This window comes from Equus caballus, chromosome 6, assembly GCF_041296265.1.
Source record: "Equus caballus isolate H_3958 breed thoroughbred chromosome 6, TB-T2T, whole genome shotgun sequence".
NCBI lineage: Eukaryota > Metazoa > Chordata > Mammalia > Perissodactyla > Equidae > Equus > Equus caballus.
The window spans coordinates 63,165,739-63,190,560 of NC_091689.1; the positions used below are offsets into that span (position 1 = coordinate 63,165,739).

Here is a 24,822-nt window from a genome sequence, read left to right on the forward strand (position 1 = left end):
GCCCAAATACAGCTGGCTCCTGATACTACAGGGAAGTAGTAGTAAGGGGACTGGGCCTGCCATGTTGTTTTTAATTTTGTTCGGGAAGGGGGGGGGAAATAAAGTTTATTTATCCCTCAGCTAGGAGGAAAAGTCAAAAGTTTATAAAGGAGAGGTAACTTCACTTCCGTTAGCCAAGTTCCTGGAGAACAGCTTAAGTTTTTGATGAAGATCGCAAAATGACTAAGGGAAAATGTTCAATTAACAGAGAAGAAGGCCTCCAGTTATTAAACAAGTGTAATAAATTATGTATAAATAATGGCTGCCATGAATTAAGTGTATTAAGGATTTTTACCTTTAAAGAAAAGATGATGACCTTAAGTCTGGGAGAACAATTAGTTAAAACAGAAGTGGACTTAGGATAGCTCTTTGCCGTCAGTTGCTCAGATTGCATGCTTTAAGAAGTAGAAGGGGAGAAATAATTTTGGACTTGGGTCTTATATTTCTTCAAATTTTACTTCAAATGTCATTTTGCTTGAAGTTGGTTTTGAAATGTAGTAATTGGTAATTAAGCATTATTCATGATATTAATTCATTAAATTTTTTGTTTGGAAAAATCCCATTTATATTCCTAGTTGTTCTGCTTCTCCGGGTAAAAAACCAAGGTTCAAACATTACCGTAAATTGCCTTTGGTAGAAGAGATGGGTAAATACATTAAATTTATTCCAAGATAAGCTATCTTCCGTCTCTTATTACGCTTCTGTCAAACTATCTCTATCTCTTATTTGATCTTGAAATACTTCTTTAACAACTACGTATGTTAGTTTTCCTATTCATAACTAAGTGCAAGGAAGGACCATTTAGCATGGTTAATTCTATAGGTAGTTGTGACATTTATTCATTTTTTAGCAAAGAAAAGTTTCTGCAATACTGTATTACATATATTAGCTGTCCTGAAATTCCACCTGTTTTTAAATCATTATTTTGAAACACTATATCCTCTCTTATTTGTGACAAATACAAGGCACAGTAGTTAAAAGCCCAGATGGTGAGCCAAATTACCTAGATAATCTTTCCTACTAGTTATGTGTCCTTAGGCAAGTTATCGAACTTCTCGGTGCCTCAGTTTCTTTGCATGTAAAATGGAAAGAACAACAATACTTATCTTACAGGACTATCGTGAACTTTCAGTGAATTAATACACACAGAAGACTTAAGACAACGCCCAGCTCCTGGAAATTATTCAATAAAGGTTAGTTATTACTTTAGCTAGTACTTTTTATACCCAGCAAAGTTATTTAATCTTTTTAAACTTCATATTTCTCACATGTCACAATGCAAATATTTCTTCCTTTCTCCTTAAAATACAAACGACAAATTAATAAACATTTGAGGTACCACGAGCGGGATACATTGTTTTCCTGAATAAAAGGCAAGAGAATCCCAGTTCTAGCAGTCATATAATTGTGTATTCTTGGAAAAGTTAATTAATCTTATCACATATCAGGTTTTTAAAATTATTTGTAAAGAGGAAGTTGAAAAATAAACCCTTAAAATAAAGAGTATGAATTGAACATAATAGAATGTTGTACACACTAAAACTGTTGACTGTGAGGATAAAAATGTAGGCTTTCAGTTAGGTTTATAGTATGAAAATTTTTAAAGTTTTCTATTCATAGATATAAAATATGAGTGCAATCTTTCATAATTTATTTACATTTAAATGTTTACTACATTTTTAAACAAATCAATATTTATCCCATCTCAAATATGATATTTTATAGACATCTCAGATAGTCACATAAAGAAATCAGAGAGGGAAGAGCCACTAAAAGAAGCAACACGGAGACCAAGATGGCAGGATACACAATGAGCCCTGATTTAGAAAAACAGAGGACATGCCAAGAAAATCTCAGTGAAGAATCCCCTCAATGAAAAGTCTAGCCATCTATAAGATATAGGAATATATAAAGAACATTAAAGAATAACTTTATCCCATGTTTGTAGAGGAAGAAGGAAAGCATGCATTTTCATGATGGTGGAGAAGTTATATTTAAGATATGATATAAAAAAGGACATTCTCAACCATGTGGGTTGTTAGATACTGTAACAAATCCCATGATTACTAAGAATGAGGGTTCCAGTATAAGATGGATAAAACATCTTCCAACCAAAGGCAATAAAATCTTCCTCACAGCCTTGTTGTGAAGATGAAATAGAGAGCACTTTATATAAGGGAAGTCATAGTCTCTTCCCCGGAAGTAGGGATGTAGGGGTGTGTGTGTATATGTGTGTGTTATGTAAGGTGCTCAGTACTTGGCATGTGCTGTTTGTTATTTATTTAGACTTGTCAGAAAACCTTTAAGTCAAGCTTCCCAAGTTTAGGCTGAAACTTTATTTTAGGCAATTCTAGTCCCAAAAGTCTATAATCCTACATGTTATCTCCATCTTTACCTTTATCTGATAAAATCTCAAAGTCCCCAATTGATGATGTAACCATGGACAAGTAAAGATAGGGGTGTACACATTGGGAGTTAGGAAGAAGACCTGAATTTGAATCTTGGTTCCACCATTTATTCACTCAGTAATTGAGGACAACCTCTTTACCTCTCACAGCCCACGTTTCATCATTTCTAAAAACAAGGACCAGAAGACCAATGTGGCACTCTGGTAAGAAAAAAATAAGACCACATGTATAAAGTGCCTAGTACAGCACCTGGCACTGAGTGGGTGGGTACCTAGTAAACAGCTGCTTTCTTTTCCTTTCTCCCCAAAAAACTGAAGAAAAATTCTTCATCCTATTCATGCCATTCCTTATATATTTAAAGCCATACAATAGTTCTCGTTAACCTGAGCACCTGCAAAGATAAAAATTATTAAGAGAAATCTATGATGCAACTTGGAGTAGGAACAGACCTGGCATGAATACTTTCCTGACTTCCCATATAAAACACACAATGCACATCCAGTCTCCCTTTCCTCCCTCTATCACTGTCTGACATATTATAAATCGTTTGCATTGGTTTTGTCATCACCTGTCTTCCCCCATTAGAATGTAAACATCAAGAAGGCAGGATTGTTTGTCCTTTTTGTTCACTACCTAGCATTTAACACAATTTGTGGGACATAGTAGATGCTCAATAAATATTTGTGGCATGGATGAATAAATTTCACAAGGACATAGCATTTGCAAGAGGAAATAAAAATAGGCTATGTCTGAGGAATAACAATAGACACATTTACAGAAATTTAAAATTTCTGTGATGGTTAAGCTAATCCCTTGCTATTGCCTAACTTCTCAGAACTCATTTTATGTTACTTGATATACCGCAGTTCTTAATTTCTTCCTCAAACAAAGGAGCTTTGCTGCTTCTCATGGGAAACAAACTAGATTTATCTAGCATTGAATGATCTCGATTTTTCCTTATCAGCACAGATCAAAGATACGCAGAAAGTTATCCATTCAGACGATGCAGAACATCCCCTTTGATTTACAGACGAGGAAACTACAGGCTAGAGAAATGGAGACTGCCGAATGTCAGTGACAATACTGGAACGCAAATCTTTAACAAAATCTCACTATACTTTTGAACAATCTATCTACAAATGACTTGTAACTAATAAAACCTAAGTTATCTTCACTGCCTACATGGTATATGTGCCATTTTGACTACGATTAGTTGTTAATTAGCCCATCTAAACTATTCAAGGAGAAGGAACAGATCTCTCCATGATAGCAAATCCCGGTTCATAAATAAGCCCTCCTCTCAACTTCTATATTTGAAACATTAACAATGTGTCCACCTGGACTTCTTGGAGGCTCTGGTTTGCAGGGACAATATATACTTTGGTTCATCTATGGAACAATCAGCTTAAGGAGTTGTATTCAGATATTATTAATGTTTTCAAACCCACTTCCTATTTTCCTGCTGAAATCCCTGCCAAGCACACACTTCAGCAGACACTAAAATAATTTGGGTAGTTGACATTCAATCCAAATTTTCTATGGAAATCTGCCAGATTTGACATCTGTGAGAAAGTGGGTAATTTTTATTATCCACAGAGAGCAAAAGCTTAGTTTGATATTTCTCTACCTCCACACATCTCCCGGTAGAGGAGCTGCTTCTCATATAAACACAAAAAGTGGGTAGCAAACAGAATTCTTTAACTCTTTCACCCTTGTCAAGATATAGCAAAAGCTTAATTAAAATTAATTTTAAAGGAACACTAGCGACGAGTAGAACAAACTTCAGAGGTGTGAGAGCTGCAAACTACCTCCATTATTATCACTACATTTTGCCTAAAAAACTATTTAACTATGTTTTATCTGTTGCTTTACTACGACGATTGGTCTTTAAAGCCCCCTTCACTTAGTTCAAAAAGTAAAACCAACATTGCAAGTTGATTTTCTTTTTAGAATGTTTTTACAAACCCTAATAATACTTGATTCTGCAGTGCTACAGAAGCATGCTTAAAAGCATACAAAAATGTTTCTTTTGATATTAAATTTTATTTCCAAAGAGTTAAGACTAACAAAATATGTTTAATGCTTAAGGTTTCTCTCATCTTTAAAAGAAAGTGATAAATCTAGATATTGCCATGATCTTATATATTATATACTAACATGCTACCAAGAATCATATTGCAAAGAGAATCACATTAGTTTACTATAATAAAATAGGAATTTCTCCCCACTCACTGCTCCAATCTAGTTGTTTAGCATGAGTCAAATTAGGAAATTAAAAATGGTTATGGCATCTGGTTCCATATTGACAAAGGTTTAGAAGTAGGTCAGGGGAGTAGAAAAGCATGGTAAATAACTCATTCTACAAAAGTAGAATTCGAACATTGGTGGTGTGTTTTTAACTTTTAACACAAGAAAAAATGCTCTTTCAAATATATATTTAAAAAACTAACGGTAACCAATAATAGAATTATATATAAGATATATACCTCCCAAGTCGCTGAAGAAAACATAAAATAAACATACCCTGTGTCACAAAAGACAAAAATGAAAGCAAAAAAGGGTATTAAAAATAGAAAATGTAGATCCAAAAGAAGTTGTGACAGTAAGATTAACAGATCAATTATGACAATCAGTGAAAAGTTAAATTCCCCCTTGGGGGGAAAAAGTCAGGTTGGCTTGAGAAACAAATTCAACACTGCCTCCATAAGAAATATACGAAAAGAAATGCTCAAGATGAAAGGAAGAAGAAGTGTTAGACGCTTATGTAGGGGTACGATCTGGGCCCTCAGGGCAGGATGAATGCTGCTTTCCAAGACGGTGATAGAGGGAGAAGAGAGTCTGTTCAGGCTGCATATTTGGAGCACGCTCAGGACCTTCATTTTCCTGAGTTCCATCCTGCCTGGGCCTCCGTTATTTCTCTCAATAATAATGTGACTGTGATATTTTGCCTCGGCTTCACTAAGAGCAAGCTTCCTAATTCTCTGTCTACAAGGGGCCACTCAAACAAAAGATCCATAAAGCCATGGATTTTTGTAAGTTCAGTTCAAGGCTCTATCTTTGGAAACAGTTTTGCACGTGGCAGACACGACAAGCATATGTTTTGAATGAATGAATGAGAAAATAAATGAATGTGTCTGGATAGCATGTGAGAGTCCGACACACAATCATTTGGTTTGATTTATTTCCTCTCTCAAACTTCCAATGAAATGAGTAAAAGTACTTTTTGAAAGTTACAAACCCAAACACTGTAGAATAAGAGAGGAAGACTATCAGTTGTCAAGGGATTTCATCAGGTTTCCAGAAGATGGAAAGCAGACGGAGGAGCAATGAAGGAGAAAACAGCCATAAGCTAGAATATAAATATACAAGGCTGCAGCAGAAAAGGGAGCCAACTTCGCCATCAGAGCCCCCGTGCAGGAGATATTAGGTACGATGGAGAAATAGAAGCAGAACAGAAACCAGGAGTGCTCACAGAATCGCCAGTATGGAACAGTTGACCCCCGCCCCTGCCAAGTCACATACGATCCCCATGGAAAAAAAAAACAAAAACAAATCAAGTTCTTTACTAAAGAAATTGTCCAAACTGTCAAAAGAAAGAACTAGGCCAACTGGCATGGAAGTCAGCATCCCAGGGCAAAGTCTTCCCCCCTCACGTTAGCTGTCTTCTAAGGTAATGCAGTTACCTGCTCCTTTTAGCACTAAATGGAGCCCCACATTTGTAACTTACCTTTGAAATGGCTTTGCTATTGCCTCATTTTTATATATAATGGGTAGCAACAGATCACCTAATTTCTGAGAAAAGACTAGAGCACAAAAGATAAAGAAACAAATAACAAAAACCCTCTGAAGATTATCAACAAAAAGAACGAGATCTTTAAAATACTTGATTTAGAATCCACTCATTAGATTCAAGAATACATGGTATTCATAACGCAAGTTGATGAAAAATGAATAACTGGAAAAACCAAAAGAATTCTAGGAAATTAAAATACAATTGCTGAAAAACACAAAATTAATAGAAGTGTCTGAAGTAAACCACATGAATGTTCCCAGAATATAGAATAAACAGAAAGGACCAAAATATTTGAGAGAAAAGATAAGAGTAGAATAGATAATCACAACAGAAAGTCTGAGAGCTGGCCAATATCATCTCCAGAAAACCTAAAAGCTTGGGGGCCGGCCCCGTGGCCAAGTGGTTGAAGTTCCACGCTCTCTGCTTCAGCAGCCTGGGTTCATGGGTTTGGATCTACTCCACTCATCAGCCATGCTGTGAAGGCATCCCACATGCAAATGGAGGAGGATTGGCACGGATGTTAGCTCAGGGCTAATCTTCCTTAAGCAAAATAAAGAGAAGGATTGGCAACGATGTCAGCTCAGGGCGAATTTTCCTCACAAACAACAACAACAACAAACAACAAGAAAAAAAGCCTAAAAAGGCAAAATATTACTGACGAAAATGTAGGAGAGAATTTTCCAGAATACAACAAGAAAATAAATCTTACGAATAAGAAAAGATCCATACCTACAACATCAAAGTCAAATTTCAGAACACTGAAGATAAAGAAAGAGATCTTAAACACTTAAAAGAGTGGGAAAAACCACGTTCTCAAAGGAACAGAATAGCCTGGCATCTGATTTTTAGCAACACTGTTTTGCAGAAGACATAAGAACATGGCTTCAGAACTCTGAAAGAAAATGATTTTGCATTTTGAATTTTAAGCCCAGTTACGCTATTAATCAAATGTCAGAGAGAATAGTAATACTTTCACATATATGCGATCCATGAAGCCTTAAATGGCATGTAACTTAGCATATTATTTAAGGTGGTCTCCCAATAAAAGTTTGGGAATAATTGAGAGAAACTAAGAAAGAAGATGATAGGAAGTTCAGGAAATAAGAGATCTGACCCAGGAGAAAGCTAAGCGGTAAGCAGTACTAGGAAGACAGTCTGGACTTGAATAGGCGGGCAGAAACTCTTCACAGCAAAAGGGAAATGGTTAGAATAGATAATCTGACTGAAAGTTTGTAAAAGTGAGATGTCACAGAGGCAAGTGGTAGAGATAAGAATGTAGTGACCATTTGAAATATACACTACAAATATTCTCCGTTGATACTGGAACCCAGAGAGCAGGAAACCTCAAATATTCTCAACTGTGTATTGGTTTGATCTTTTACACTCAAACTATAAACAAATCTCAGAAGATTTAAGTATGGTAACTGTACAGAAACTAAATGCTGTCAATTGTGATAATATAAAAGCACTGACAGAGCTAACAGAGGTTGGGAGGTGGAAGAGAGTTAACAGGAGTGGATAAAAAGAAGGGAACAAGAATGTGCTCATCCTGGGAAGTGAGTAATCAGATAAGTTGTCTCTCCTTGATTTAACAAGAAATGGAGGTCTCAATTTGTTTGCAGTTGTTTGGAAATAAACATTTATCAAAATTCAACCAACATAAACAAAACTCAAAAACATGAAAAACTATTAAAGATATCGAAAGAGTTATTGGAGTCATATTTTTTTCCACCAAAGAATTCTTCCAAATTTTCTAAGAACGAAGTTATAAAACACAGAGAAATATAGGAATCTACTGTATTCATATTATTATGCTAGCTTAATAATGATGCCAAGCTGGACAAAGTTGTCAGTAAAAAAAAGTATATAATAAATTGGTGATTTGAAAATTTTAAATAAATTTATAACTAGAACACTTTCTTAGAAAATTAGAATAAAATTTTTATGGAAGCTCAATATGTAAAACAGATTAAAATAGAAATGTTTTAGTGAAATGGACAGCATGTCAACTAAGCTCATTCATGAATATAGGGAAAAGTCTAATAAAATGCAGCCAAACTAAATTTAACGTATCTTAAAAGATTTATCCAGGGCCAGGAGGTTCTGATTGGGAAGAGAGCACTGGTATTTTGAGGGACAGGCAAGTGACACCAGGAAATGTATAGAAAACTTAAATTGTGATCTTAAATATAAACCTTATTATTTTATCACTGTCCTTAACTCCACATATAAAAAGGGTTCAGTCTAGGCACACTCTCAGTAGACTCTACTTACAACTGTCTGTTTTCATTAGTCAAATTTTCAATATAATTTCAAGGCTTAAGAATTGGAATATTTTATCAAGTATATTTTTAATAGCTGCTGATTCCATGCTAGGAATATTACCTTTGATGTATCTATAAAATCACATTCTTCTTGACACTAACATGCAATTGACTACTATTTCCCAAATTTAGACTTGGAAATAAAATACGAGGGTACGATTTTTTACCTCAAAGTTCAGCATAACATTCAGACAATCACTCAAAGCTGTACCAAGAGACGTTCTGAAATCAGGATGACAAGATCAATAACACATGATCCTAGACATTGAAGAACTCTCATTTATAGCATCCATTGAGAAGCAAGAAAATCAAATAAGGAATTTTTGCATGAAGACTCAAACACATCACTCAGGTGCAACTGAATACAGTATTCAAACACTTCAGAAATTCTCATAGGGTAATAATTTTTGATTCTATAAGCACGTATTGTATAAACCATCTTGCTTTATTACCTAAATATAGTTTTCAAAAAAAAAATCCCCCCTCCCTTTATGAAACATAAGAAATAAGAATAAAATTAAAATATCTGGGGAGGGGTATGAGAGAGGAGAAAAGAGAACAATCTGTAGGCATAGCTGTCACTACAGAGCGGTGAATACAATCCTCTTTTATTAACGAGAAACCAGGTTGAACAGGGAATGAGGATGGAGCCCAGATATTTCACAGTCAATTGCAAATCTCTGGGCATTTTCCAAGCAAATAAGTTTTGTAAATGGAACTATATTAGCCAAAATAAATTTTTTGTGGAGTTACCCACCACATGCATGCAATATAAGTTTAAGTTAAGCCACACTTGGATACTTACTAGAAGGAAACTCTAAGAGTCTGAGATTTCAGAATTCTCTGTTGCAGTTAATGATTCAGATGGCGAAGGGATCATCACATAACTAGAGACCAAGCAATAATCACCCACTTAGTGTTTTTGGAAAAACCGAAAAGAGTAACGTCTCCAGAGAGAATATTAACAAGAGTTTCCTTTGTCTACACAGCTTTCAACACCTAAGCATAGGAACAGCATTCACTTTACTTCCTATAAATTCTTTAATCAGACACTATTTCCAGTTCATAATTCTCAGATGTATTAACACCACTATCTAGTTTATTGGCTTTATATCTCTGAATCTGATTCAAAAGATGGGGTTCTCACATTGTCTCTTTTTGGTTTGGTAGATCTGTATTACTTGAGTTCTTAAAGACGACACCTCCACAAAATAGTCTTAAAAATGACACCGTCACTAGAGCAAGAAAGGAAATTTTTGCAAATAGGTTAAACTTTAAGGCACTGAAACTTTAGTCAATATGATTTTTATCAGACAAACTGTAAGTGGGTCACATAATATAAACTGAATGTAGACTTATTTGGTATTAAGAAATGATGCAAGAACTTTCTAGAATCGCATGTATTCAGAGAGTGACACAACAAAAATTTTTTGCATAATATGAGTTGTTTCACCTAAACTGAGATGCACTCCATGTTATTTTTAAATGTAGAATTAAAAGAGTAAAATATTTTAAATTATTTATCTAAGGGACGTCAAAATGTTTCTTTCCCCTGGTTTCTGAAACACAGATATAAGTAATGGAAATTTACCTGATTGAATATAAATCCTGTAAAGCCCAGTACTGACTCATTCCCAGTATTCTTTAATATCAAGGCCTGACTTTATATAAGCATTCACATTCATAATACATTTTGTTTCATAGCTATTATAAATATTTTACTTTATTGGTAATTTCTTGAATATTTCAATTATTTTCTACACTTTTATAAAGTATTTGAAATCCTTAGTGAGTATAAATGCTATGTGTTAAAATGCTAAAAGGCCAAGATATCTATAAAACAAGACCAGACCAGATAAGCGTATGTTCCATTCTTCACGTAAAACTCATCCCATATTATGTATATAGAATACATGTATACATATGCATATACATGTATGTGTGTGTGTCTGTGTGTGTATATATGGATGTATTTGTGTGTGTATATATGGACATGTATATATTCTAAAGAGAATGAGAGAGACCAGGAATATAGTGAAATGTAGAAAAGTGAAATACATACATCATACTTTGAACCTATAATTAGGAAATAAAAGTTGATGTTTAATGCTTGAAATGGTGGTGATACTTCACACTGTACTTTTTAAGTTGACCAGAGTCATCTCCAAATTTTGTTTTCAGGTGGATTACTCATTCTTATTTATTCCACAAATACCGATTGATCATGTGCTATGTACCAGGCAGGATGTCAGGGGCAGGGTACAGAACTGAACAAAGTGGTCAGCTTCCCTGCTCTCCCGGAGCTTACAGTCTGACGGCAGAAATAGACATTAGACAAGAAATCAGTCTGTCTGTCTGTATGTCACACACACACAAACACACAGTTACTGAGAAAAAGTACAGGATGCACTGCAGTGAAGTACTGAGGATATGTGACAAGAATGTGACCCCCTCTGGAGAATCAGGAAAGGATTCATGGCAGAGCCCTTTGGGCTAATATTGAAGTAGGAGCTTACGGGGCATGAGAATGATGGGAGCGGCAGAGAGAGCTGGAGCATTCTAGGCAGAGGGTACAATGTGTGCAAAGGCCCTGAGGTAAGAAGGACATGATGGTTATAGTATAAAAAGCAAAAAATGTAAATGATAAGATAAGAAGCCACAGAAGTAGCCAGGGCAGGAAACTTCCAGCCTTGTTAGGGAGTTGGGTGTTTGTTCTGAGTGCAGTGAGAGCCACTGAAGGGTTCTTTAGAGAAGTGACAGAATCATGTTCGCATTTTCCAAAGATCATTGGATAAAATGAGGAAAAAAGAACAAAGAAATAATTACACAAAAGGATAACACTATGTGGCAACTGCGACAGTACAGCCAAAAAATGCTGGTAACTCATGCTGCAGTTACAGTGGTGGCTATGACAAGTGGACATTTGGGACAAGCTGAGATGTAGAGATGCTGTGGTGTGCCACAAAGGTCCGCTTTCAGGATCCAGGCAGTCATTTCCCCAGCTGTGGGGAAAGTTAGCTGCAGAGAACTCACGATTGAGTCACTTCTGGAAGACGGAAATTTCCCTCAGCTAAAAGAGCTGCCTTCCCCAAGGTAAAAACCCTGCCTAGCGATGTCTGGACATGCAGCGGTGGGGCAGGGTGGTCCAGTGGCTCAGCCCACTTGCCTACATGAGGGATACCGAGAGCCAGCCTACCTTGCACATCACCACAGTCTCTGTCTCAGGCTGCTTGTCCCAGCCCTTGCGGATGTTCCCGAGAGCCTCTTCAATAAACCGCCTGCACACAGTCTCTCTCTCAGTCTTCTTCCAGGGAACCCAGCCTAAGACAGCATAGAAGGGGTTTCTGTGTGTTTGTTTTCAAATCATCGTGTAAGTTATTTCACGCTCATCATTTAATAAACTGCTTTGAAAGGTAGCTTATTTATAGAATGGATATTTTAAGACCCTCTTAGACCTAGTATTAGATTGAACCAAATAAATTAAATACTACTCAACATGACAATATTATAGCAAAGCTTTGGCACCCAATTCACTACCACGGGAATTAAAATCCAAGGAAGAGAGTAGTTTGACCCAGTTAATCCAACTACAGATTTTTCATTCATTGGTTTCCCAGTAAAACTGGTAAACACCGCCATTAAAATATCCGAGAGCTAAAGCTGGTGAACAAGTATCTGACTCTGGTGTGAGCCAGTAGACACTAAATGGGCTTGTCTGATCTATACAACAGAGCGTTCAACCCAGCAATTTGAGCACATCCTTTCTGCTTCATTGGTCACCAATGGATTTTCTGTTAAGTTCAATTGAGTCTCGCACTCTTTTTAGCCTTTCTCTTTTGAGGGAAAGGCTGATGCTGTTTAAAGGTCTCACTAAAAAGCAGAGCCCTTTGATTGAGAACCTCAAAAAAGACTATATCAAGAGCACACCTTTTAATGCAGAGCTACAGACTCCCTTATTTTAAGCCCAGCAAGGGAAGCCTAATTGTCAGAGGGATTTTTTATTAGTTCATTTTTATGAAGTGCACATCCCCACCGAGGCAGCTGAATCTGGGGAGAAGACTCAGCGAGAACACCGATCTAATGTATAAATTTAGTGTACTCAGTGGTTCTAGCTCTAATCCCATTTGGGCAACCAAATATCAGTTTTTGCATATTTTGGTTCTTAGATCCTACTAACCTAGGAAAAAAGGCACAGACTTATGGAAACATCACAGTATAAATGTTCTTATGTTGTGAGAGAATTTAAGAAGTGATTTGTAACCTACTTGCAATAGAGTTTTAGTCAGATAAGTAAGAGTAAAAGCACCTGATTAATAATAATAATAGTAAATCACGTCTTACTGATTGACTGCCTGTCAATTGTCTGTTTGCTCGCAGACCAGACTAACCCTCACCTGTACTCCTTATATCACAGGGGGTTACATCTTGCAGGTAATGTCCCTCCAGCTCCATGGCTAACCAGCTTGAAATCAGATTCTTCCAATGAGAGGAACTGGCAGAATAAAGCAAGGGGGAAGAGAGAGAAGCCTTCTCTTTCTGTTTCAGGAAGCATCTCTACCAACGGCCACATTCCCTCGGGGGCACAAGTTCCCACAAGACAGCCCCTCCCTCTGAAGGCAGCTGCCACCTTGGGTCCAGTCCCACTGGGCAGCCTTGGCTCCTGAGTTCTGGTAACACCACCTCCTCCCTTGGTTCCTCCAGCTCTTCTAGTAGTGGCTGCTTCCTGCTATTGTTAATCTCCATTTTAATTAATTCCCTGTGTTAGATTCCCTCTACAGAACCATCAGACATGGGCTGTTTTCCTGAGTGTCCTCAACTGATACATAGACTATCTAAAATTACTTTAAAACCAGGTCTTAATTTACTGCCACATAGTGCTGTAAGGTTCATTTTTAATCCTTTCTGCCCAGAACTTGTAGGAAATCTCAAATTATAAATAATATCAAACATTGTGATTAGTTCCTCAGATCAGCCTATAAACTTCATTTTTCTTTTTTAAAAAAATTTTCTCTCACTATTTTTATTTTTTTTCAGCTTTACTGAGGTATAATTGACAAATAAAATTGTAAGATATTTAAAATGTACAGTGCTCTGATGTAATATATGTATATGTTGTGAAAAGGTCCCCACATTGAGTTAATTAAACTTCCATCACCTCACATATTTGCTTTTTTTCTTTTTGGTGAGATGATTTAAGTTCTACTCTCTTGGCAAATTTCAATTATACAATACAATGTTATCAACTATGATCACCATGTTTCACATTAGGTCCTCAGACCTTTCATCTTATATTCTTAACATACCTGACATGTAATGTTTCTCGGGGCTCTAGTCTTGATTCTCTTCTTTTCTCAGTCCTTGCACTCATTCTGAGTGACTTAATCCCAACTCTTTAATCATCAATTTCTAACCAAATCTACACGTCCATCCTAGCCTTCTCTGCTGAGATCCAGACCAACATATCTCCACTTTCGCACTAGATATCTCCAATCGGATGTCCTACATGCACCAAAAATTTCCTCTCTCCCCAAATGAACTGATCATATCATCCTGTCAAACTTGTTCCTTTGATTTTTTGCTATTAAAATCCTCCTAGTTACCAAAGTTGGAACCCATGACAAAATCCTAGGACCTCCCCTTGTCCTTCATATCCAGTTGGTCAGTAAGTCTATAGATCCTTAATATCTCTTACATATCTCCCCTATTGACTATTCCCCCTGCTGCTGCTGCCTTAATTTAGAAACTCATCTCTTCTTATTTGGGCTGCTTCAACAGCTTCCTACCTGATCTCCTGACCTTAGTCTTCCCACCCTTCCATTCAACCCCACAATGAAACCAGAATGATCTCTCTAAATCAGAAATCTGACTATGTCGTTCACATGATTGGCATTTATTTAAAGGATCCATATGGTGTTCAGAACAAAGTACTAAGTGGTAAATAAAAAAGCTTCCTTATCTGACTCCTACCTAATTTTCTAGGCTCATCAATTCCCCATACGTACACTTCTCTCTAGCCATATCAAATTCAGTTCACCACGTGTCATCTAATTTCTACTTAACATCACTTAAGCCTGTGGCTTAGAACGCCTACACGTACGTTTTTAAACTAGTAACTCGTACTTGTTCTAAAAAGCAAATTTAATGATCATCTCCTCTCATGTCACAAAGAAAATGTAGAGAAGTAAGGGGTTAACATGGATCAAAAGTATCATGTGGAATGAGTGCCAGGCCAGTGGCTTGAGGAGACTTGCAGGTCCAGATGGGCTTCCTACTCACCATCTTTGTCTTTTTCTACTCCCTGTGATAAGTCTGCCTGCATCACTTCTCTATTGTCTTCTCTTTACAATTTGTCTCCTTTATTACAGTCTTTGAATCAAGGTCATGGTAACATAAGGAGAGAGATGTAGGATAAACCAGACTGCTCCTCGGCTCTCCACTTTCCCCCAGCCCCAACCCATGCCCCTTTCTATTTGAACTATAGTCCATTAGGGAAAGACAAAATGAGAACACAAAAGAAATTATATATATATGATTAATAAATTGATAGATAAAAAGAAAATATATCTATCTGGAGAACCAAGCTAGGGTGTCATAACATTTAGTCTATGTCTTTAATCTGCTCTCAGTTTCATATTTGGTAGTTTTTGTCTTATTCACAGTTATATCCCCAATCCCAAAGACAGTATAGGCACACAGTAGATACTTAATAAATATTTACCAGATGAATAACTGAATGAATGTTCCCGCCACAAAACAAGCTGCTCTGGTTGAGTCAGAAGTGAGAAATTGGAGGGTGCTGTGAGAAGAAGGATCCAAGATAGAAATAAGCAACGGCGAAAGGGAAATATTTGCTGGGGGCAGGGGCAGCAACATTGTGGCCAGGAGGCCCACTGGACGTGATGCAAATTGTTAACTTGAGGATTACTGGCAAAAAGGTTTTAGAGCTACTTTAGAACTTCGGAGGATTTAAGAATTCAGGCACTTGAGAATAGTCGTCATCCTCATCAAAGAAATTAAAATCACATAAAACACAAATAGTGCCTTCAAAATCTCTTTTATGTTCTTTATCCTTTCCAATGTGTGCTCATTGCTACTTGGCCAGCTTGTGATTTGATATTTGAAACAAATAGGGACAATGTGGGGAGCAATTCTGGCACCACCAAAAACTCCTGCTGCCCCCGAATAGCACGGGGCCAAGTTTCCAAACTGGAGATGCGTGCAGATGACCACTGTGTCACGCTGTTGAACAAGGCAACACAAAGCCAGAGAGACCAGCCTCCGTGAGCTGACAAAAGAGTCTTGACCTTTTTCAAACATTCAAATGACTCTATAGTTCTCATCAGTTATAGAATGCTTCTGTCCTTCACATTCTAAGTGGAATTTGCCAACTGAAAGGGATGTGCCTGGGTGGTCTTTTTTTAGAGCACAGCAATGTGCTCTGAATAACTGAAAAATATTTTTGACAAAGGTCAAAAAGGCTTCAGGCGGAAATACAAAACAAAGGCTTGTACTTTAAAAGTAAAACTTGGAGGATGTTGATTTTGCACCCAATCATACAGCGTATTATTGAAAATGTACTCTTATCAGCACATGAAACCATCTGGGCCCCAGTTATACTTATAAAAAGGAAACCTGGGCTGCTTATAAAGCCCATCAAACTCTTACAAAAGAATGTGTACACATACCCTATGGTATGAGAGTCTTTTAATGATTAAAGAAACTGTTATTTACTCAGCCGATTACGTGCTAATGGCCAAGAAAAGGCTTTTCTGTTTAAATGCATTGTGATTCTGTACAGCCATGCTTCTCAAACTGGAGTGTCAGTCATACTCCTGAGGATGTTCGGGGGTGTGATGGAGTAAAAGAAGATCATGGGTAAAAAAGGCTATAACTTGCAGGTATATCAGACTTAGAAAACGAAATTAAATAATTTGATTATAATGCAAACGTTCTCTTATTCTAGCATGAACACAGCTATATTGTGGGGCAGAATGCAAAATTCACAGATATTTTACCATAAATCCTAAAAGTTCACAGAACTTTCATTTTCCAAGGCTTCAGGTGACCAAATCTTCAGGGCCTACCTCTGATTACACAAACTCCTAAGACTCAGCTCAAGTTCGAAGTACCCGAACCCTCTCCAGGGACTCCAGCCCACCCAGAGCTTTTTCTTGGCTGGTTTTCTGCCCCACAGCCACCCCAAAAGCACTTTCTTGCTCTACAGTTTCATGTTTCAGTCGGATCCTCCAAACTATTAAAAATCTCATTGAGAACAGAGTCATGGTCTTTACAACCCTTTACTTGTTATTGATTATATGAATTATTACTGGAAGTAGTTTTAACAATAAGACTATGAATATTGATACCCCAAATGAAAAAGTACAAAATTAATACTGATGATTCTAAAAGACCGATGATACGATTATTCCACTTAACCATTCGTCCCTAGGATCTAAAAGTACCTTAAAATATTAAATATTTTCATCCCCATTATTTCTCTTGAAATATTTAAATTCTGACACTGCACATGGATAAACCATGCAGTTTATCCCTACTTCACTGAAGGCATTAATACAATTGTCTTGAAGGAGGACGTATAACCCTTGGGCACTACTGGTTTCCTCGGGGCTTGTTCACATTAACTGCACACTTGTTCTGTCGCTCTTTAAGTACAGCTGCTCCTTCCGCTCTACTATTGCACCCTTAGTGTAAACAAGGCAGCCCAGGAAGGTGTTCTTTTCATTTGTTCCATAAATCACTCACACTGCCCTGTCTCGGTGTGTGATGGTCTGGTCCAAACACACTTACACTTCATCAACTTTAGGTTTCAACTGACATGTCATCCCATTATGAATATATTTCTGCTTTCCTTCAAAGTCAAACTCCCAATCTTCCAGATTCAGGCCCCTCTATCGAAATGTGGGAGAATGAACATCATTGATGCATTTAGGGAAGTTTTCCCAGAATCTTTCCACATTACTGATAATCTGAGACAAATGTCAGATGAGAAATGAGTAAGAAAAGTCACATGAGAACTTTCCAAATTACTGTGCCATTTTGAGCCTTGAATAGTAGAGAACAATTATCCAAAGCAGGATAAAATTTCCAGACGTATTTGAAACAGAAAAAACATATATGGTACAGAATATAGAATAAATGTATTATTCTAATAAAGGGGATATAGATCTTTTTCAAGATTATTAATACTTTAAATAATGGCTTCTCCATCAAAGAAAATCAACGTATGTGGGGATATTTAACAATAAAACTCACATTTGAATTTTAGCAACTTTTGCTTTTCGGAATATACTTAAGAAAATGTATTTAAATTATGACAGCTGCCATTTTGATAAACCTTTAAATTCTGTATTTTACCAACTCCAGGATGTGACTACAATATTAAACTCTTCGTCATGAATTGACACTGCTAAGTTCAGCGCTAGACAGTTTTCTGCAAAGTTAGCAATACTAATTCCTTAACCTAGGGCCTCCAGAATCTCTGAAATCACTGTCGTGAGGATTGATGAACTGACGTGGCCCCAGAAAAGTTCTAGAGATGCTATGAAGCACTTTCAAGTATCAAATGAATGCCGTGTTTTAAGTAGTGGTTCACTGCTATTTGACCAAGGTAGACAGAGACAAAGGGAAATCCTTTCAGATTGCATTTGCTTCCAAAATATATAGTTAATGAATAAAAATGAAACCTACCAGTTAACACACCATTTCTCAACATTTTTTTAAATTGTGCGGTAAGAGTCACTTGAATCACGACATTAATAAGCGTGCCAATTACTACTTTTGAAACAAAATGGATACATTCTAGAGTTTGTGATCTCCTAAGGTACAAACAGCCCTTGGAAATAAAGCTGAAATGTAATAATGATAACACAGTCCCCAAAGCCTCCATGTCTACTGGTCCTTCTATGATCAGCCCCTTGTGCCTCTCTCCAAACTTATCACCTGCCACTATGTTGCTGTTACACTGACTTCCTTTTCATTCAAACGTATCTAGCTCTTTCTCAACCCAGGGATTTCCATTTGTGGATCCTTCTGCTCGGAAAGCTCTCTCCCTGGCTTTGGGCAGAGCTGGCTCCATAGCGTTGTGCACGCCTTCGCTGAATAATTTACCCAATGAAGTTCTCCCCTCTCCTCAGGTGCTCTGTGTCATATAATTTTCCAAATTTCCTTTCTTTTAAATGTTTAATGTGTTAAAATACATATAACATAAAATTTACTATCTTAACCATTTTTAAGTGTACAGTAGTGTCAAAACATTCACACTGTTGTGCAACCAACCTCCAGAACTCTTTTCATCTTGCAAAACTGAAACTCTATACTCGTTAAACAACAAGTCCCTTCCCCCCTCACCTCTGCCCCTGGCAACCACCATTTCACTTTCTGTCTCTATAATTTTGGCTACTCTAGGTACCTTATATAAGTGGACTCATACAGGATTGGTCTTTTTGTGATTGGCTTCTTTCATTAACATATTGGCCTCAGGGTTCATCCACATTGTAGTATATGTCAAAATTCCTTCCTTTTAAAAGATGAGTAATAATATATAATGACTCATTTGTTAATCCATTCATTCACTGATGGACACTTGGGTTGCTTCCACCTTTGGCTATCGTGAATAATGCTGTTATGAACATGGGTATATAAATATCTCTATGAGACTCTACCTTCAATTCTTTTAGATTTATACACAAAAGTGGAATTTCTGGATCACACGGTAAATCATATGTTTAATTTTTTGAGAAACTGCCACACCGTTTTCCAAAGTGGCTAAACCATTTCACATTTCTACCAACGACGCACAAGGGTTCTGATTTCTCCACATCCTCGTGGACACTTGTTATTTTCTGCTTGTTTGGGGGTTTTTTGATAGTAGGTGTCCTAATGGATGTGAGGTGGCCCCATATTTCCTTTGCAGCATGTGTCTACCCTTGTTCATTTATTCATCTTTTTTTTCTTACTGAGACAGTTTTTGAGATAGAATTGCCAAAGGAGATTCAGAGACCAATCTAAAAGATAGGATAGAATCTTTCTGAAATGGTTTTGGTACAGTCTGGAATGAAAATAGAGAACAGAATCAATTAAAATCAAATATCCTATTCAATGAGTACTGCCTAAGAATGCCAAAGCTCAAAAGGCTCTTGATTATTCTTTCTGCAGAAACTTTAGAACTTACTAGAGCACAGCCAAGACTGGGATCTGCTCTCTTTCACTCACTTGCTCAGATGACCTTTGGTCAACTATTTAACCTTAGTTTCCTCATGTGAAAATGGAGATAAAAGAATTCACTTATGGGAGGAGAGTGTATGTTTGTGTGAGTATTAAATGACCATAGAAAGATACACAAAGCATTCAATAAACGGTTGATATTATTTTTAATTATACAACTGATTATCCCCTACATTGTTATGTTATAAGATTCTTGCACACAATTATGAAATTTAAATATCATCTACCTACCGTCTTTAACAGTGTATGGACTACATGAAAATTAAAAACTATAGAAACTTGCTCATTAGTCATGATTTCCTGCTTTATCACCTGCACCTTTATCCCTGTCTTCTTCACCATTGTATCATACCCCAGGCCTAACAAAAGATTTGACACATAATAGACACACAACAAAAATATTTAATAGCCCTGGCAGTAACTCTAAATATGTGCCTAGTTAGGATTCTACAACTTACTCCTTCCGAGCAGTGTTCTGTGGGTATATTCCAGCCAGTCCTAGAAACAGAGTTAAGAAACTGAGACGAATTTTGAAATCTTTATGTGTAAGAAGCAGTCCCAGATCATTAGCAGTGTGTAGAGAGGCACTGAATTAGAGTGGCCTTTAGGTAACTAGGTTGAAAGAACTGCTTAATTCCTTTCCACTATACTTAAAGTATCATTTTTATTGTTATTAAAAATTGCTAATGTCAACTGAATGAACATGTTACCCAGTTCCTAGCAGCCTAAACTGCTAAGGTAAGAAATTATAATGATTAGTTATTAGAGTGAAAACCATTACATGAATGCAACGGGGAGTCACAGAGCAACAACTAGATAATTTCTGTCTAACTATTGGGTAATTAATGCAGTAAGAAAATAACATGTACATATTGGGAATGAAGAATTATAGATTATTTGCACTTATTTTCTTTCTGTGGCAATTAAATTAACTATCTTTGATTTCTCACCTGTTACCATGGTTATTTTCGGTGATCCAGGTCATTAATGTCTAGAATATTACAGTTACATTAAAATTACAGCTCTTTCAACTTTGCAAAAAAGATTCTGAAGGTACTGTGAAAGAGAAAGCTGTTGGCTTAAGGGAAAAGGGGTGCCTGTTGAATGAAACAGTTTAATTACCTTAAAGCTAAGGGGTCCCACACTTTGTTCCTTCCTGATTTCCTCCAGTAGCATCACCCAGATTTTGTTCACTGAGGCCCACAATGAATGGGCAGGTGTTTTTGTGACAGTAAATTCTAACTATGCTATTAACTTCCTACTTACGTTGTTCATGCTTCTTCTCCATAATGAGAATAACAAGTTCTCTTTACCTCATTATTGAAAATTCTGGAAAAATAATATATATTAATTATATAACGAGAAACAAATATTGAAACAAAATCAACCCTCAATTCTTTAAAAAAACTTGAATAACAAACTGAGCTCCTGTGGGGCCATGACAACTGGGTCCAACAAGTTCATGACATGAATCACTGCCATGAGCTTTCTCTCTAGAACAAATGTCACACTTATTCACGGCTCAGTGCTGACTAGATGTGAGAGTAAGGCTATAAAAATTAAGGCTCTGCCTTCCTAATTCTGGTTTTTCTAGTTAACTTCTCTTTTCAAAAGTTATTTTACTCAGACACTTATTGGTTTATTTATCCATCTACTCAGGTGTTAACTTGTCTGGGCCTTGATGTTATGTTCCTCAAGGCTTTATCCTCTGTCTTCTTCTCTTCTTACTACATACCTTCTTCCTAAAGCATTCATCTACTCTCCAGTGTCTCTCTAACATTTGTGGACCCAGGACAAGAGGAAAAATGGGGGCACCCTTTGTCTGTGGCCAGCTCTTCTCAAACAGCTGCCCCTTGGCCACCTTCGGGCCTAGGATCGCACACCCCTGTGGTGGATTATGACCTCTGAAGGACAGACCATGGAAGAAACAGCCTGCACAGGCCTCGTTGACAGGTGTGAGGTCCTTGGACAGAGAATTGGACAGGTATGAGATTCCTGGAGCATGTCTAGAACAGGGCCTAGGGATCTGTCACCCACCCAGTGGTGAGGGGTACAGCACAGGAGGGTGAAGGGAGAGGGCCCTCTAATGCACAAGGTGCATGGCAGGGGCTCCCATTTCCCAGATCCTAACAGTTTATGGGGAATATGATATCCTTGAAAAGCAGACAACAATAAATACCCTGCCTTAACTAAACTCCGTATCTCAAATCTTCTCCATCTCCAAAAGCCGTCCTTACCAATAACCTGTGTCAATGTGCTATATCAAGACAGGAATCTGGCACTCTGATTCACCAGGTCAGACCTGGGATTTGTGTACCCTCTATGGAGCAACCTCTTTACTCAAACAAATGGGGTAGTTCAGAAAACGGAGTCTTCATTTCCTCTAAAGAAATTTTGGAGGGGTCTCTTCTCTATCCATATTTCTTGCATTGAGCTATGCAAAATTTTAGACTTCATCTCAAGACTGCATCAACAAGCCTAGAGCTTTTACATTCCTCTTTAACCTCAGAGGAGCACAGAAAAGGGCTGAAGTCAGATATTCAGATGTTGCTGGAACAGAGAACGAGAAATGAGGGCAGGTTCAGAGATTACCACTCCTTGCTGTGGAAAGGAGCATTACAAGAAAAATGATAATGCTTTGCATATATCAATAGGGCTGGAAAAGAATATACACGGGAATGAGGGAGGTGTTCCTGAGTAAGCGAGCACTTTTCTTCCATTGATTCATTTATTTTTTACTCAACAAATAATTCTTAAGAAACTACCAGATATCACACACTGTTTAGGGAATTAGGGAATCAGTGGTGAAAGAAATAGTCAAGGCCCCTACTCTTCCCAAGCTTATAGTTTTATAGATTAGATTAAAATTAACCAAATCATTGTGCTAATATAAAATGATGAACTGTGAAAAATACTCTGGAGGAAAATGTATGGTATTCTATATGAGCGCATAACAGGTAGACTCAATCACATCTGGGGCATAAGGCTCTCCTGAGGAAATGTCATTTCAGCTTATCTGAAAAGAATGAGTTGGAGGTGAAGAGCTTTCTAGACAGAAGGAAAAGAAAACCCAATGGCCCTAAGATGGGAAGGGAGTACACCATATGTGAGAAACTAAAGGATGGCCAGTGTGCTGAAAGTGCAGAAAGTCAAGGGGAGAAGAATAGAATAGATCGTGCAGGGCCTCACAGGCCACCATACAAATTTGGTCTTTATCCTAAGCACAATGGAAAGCCATTGATAGGTTTGCACAGGGGAAGACCTATGATCAGATTTACATTTTTTAATCTCTTTGCAGTACTGAGCATGTACTAGAACACAGGGTGGCAAGAATAGTATAGAAAGACTCTCAATTAGGAGGTTATTGCAGAATCCAGGGAAGAGGGCATGCTGGCCCAGGACGGACAGCGGTGGAGATAAAAAAGAAGTTGACAGATGAACAATATTTTAGGGAGTAAAATCAACCTAGGATACCAAAGATAAATGAGTGGGAGGGTGACTCTTGGTTTCTGGCTTACACAAAAAGATGCATGGTGGTGCCATTTGTTAAGATATGAGTATTGATGAAGAATCAAGTTTGGGTGGGTGGAGAAGAGCTCAATTTTGCATCTGAAGATCTAAAGGACAGACTGGTAAATTTTAATTTTCATGATAAAATTTCCATGATTGATATCATGAAAACAGAGGTCTAATCAAGAACTCTTAAATCAAACTGAAAGCGAGAGAAGAGATTCTTTGACTTTTTTGTTATTGTGTCCTTCCTTCTATTAACTCAAATTAAGAATAAAAACTAATCAGAAACCACATGTGTATTTTAACTCAGTTATTAAGTTTGAAACTTTTAAAAATCTCATTAATATAATGAAGTCACAAGATTTTAGAGCTGGAAAAGATCATACAAATCATATAGCGTTGAAAATATGTGCTCCCCCAAAGCTTGTGGTTTGTGCCAAGGTTACTCAGTGAGTGAACGATAATGTTAGAAATCAGTCCGAATCCTACTGATAACCAGAGCAGTACTCCTTCCATGACAAGGACGGCGTGGTTCCTAGCCTGGCTGATAGCCCACATCACCTGGGGGCTGGGGGAGAGGGCACGGATCTCACACACACACATGCTGTGCCCCCAATCCTGAAATTCTCTTTCAAGCAATCTGGAGCGGGTTCTGAGGGCCTATATTTTTAAAATGGCTTCCAGGTGATTTGATGATTGCCCAGATTCAGAACCCACTGTATTTAAGATCTCATCCTACCCTTCCTTAGACCATTTTATGATTTTTAATTGGCATTTAAAAAACAATTTTTTTCCTAATTAAATGCTTTCGGTTTACAAGGCAACTCTAATCGTTCATTATGAAAAGTGTTCCTCACTGGAGTGAATTCAAAGATGTAAAATTCAGTTTGACATAGATGTGACTGATTAGAGGCTTTTCCATTTCGGTGGAAAAATAACTTATTTCCAGTACAAAAATGATCCATTATAAATGCTCCCATTTCATGAAATAAAATCCCCTGGCTGTGCTAAGATTTTTCTAGAAATTTAAGATAGTGTCGTACTCCTCAGAATAATGTCTAATTTAGGCATTTCACTTTAAGCATTTTTTTAAATGAAACATGCAATAGGTCAAAATCCAGCCCAATTCTTTGCAGACTCTAAAACACTCCAAAGGATAAAAAGGGAATATTTTGCACATTAGATTGAACATTTTTGTATAAACAGCATTAATACCACATTTTGCAAACAATACAAACGAGAGTGAACTTGGAAAACTAAGCAAAACTGGATACTACCAATATAACAGAAAATAATCCCTGAAGTATTGATAATCAGTCTAGACTGCAATGAAAGGAATCGCAGAGATCAAAGTTAAGTGAAGCAATTATGAAGGACATGAACGAAGGCACGAAAGGGGGCCTGTAGGTAGAAAACCAGCACATCTGGCTTTAGTAGAGAGATGAATAAAGGGAGTTATTTTTGTCTGACTGACCATTATGCCACAGAAACATGCAAATGC

General features: G+C 37.2%; 1 protein-coding gene across 31 annotated transcripts in view; it reads right to left on the reverse strand.

Moving 5' to 3' along the window:
* SOX5 (SRY-box transcription factor 5) overlaps positions 1 to 24,822 on the reverse strand; it is a 949,864-nt gene that overhangs the window by 746,017 nt on the left and 179,025 nt on the right. For 20 of the 31 annotated variants that reach the window (XM_070271071.1, XM_070271064.1, XM_070271055.1 and 17 more), the window contains one exon: positions 11,761 to 11,885. The exons of the other annotated variants lie outside the window; for them this stretch is intronic. The gene's annotated coding sequence lies outside the window, so the exon portion shown is untranslated. The remainder of the gene's footprint in view (positions 1 to 11,760; positions 11,886 to 24,822) is intronic. 31 annotated transcript variants of the gene reach the window in all.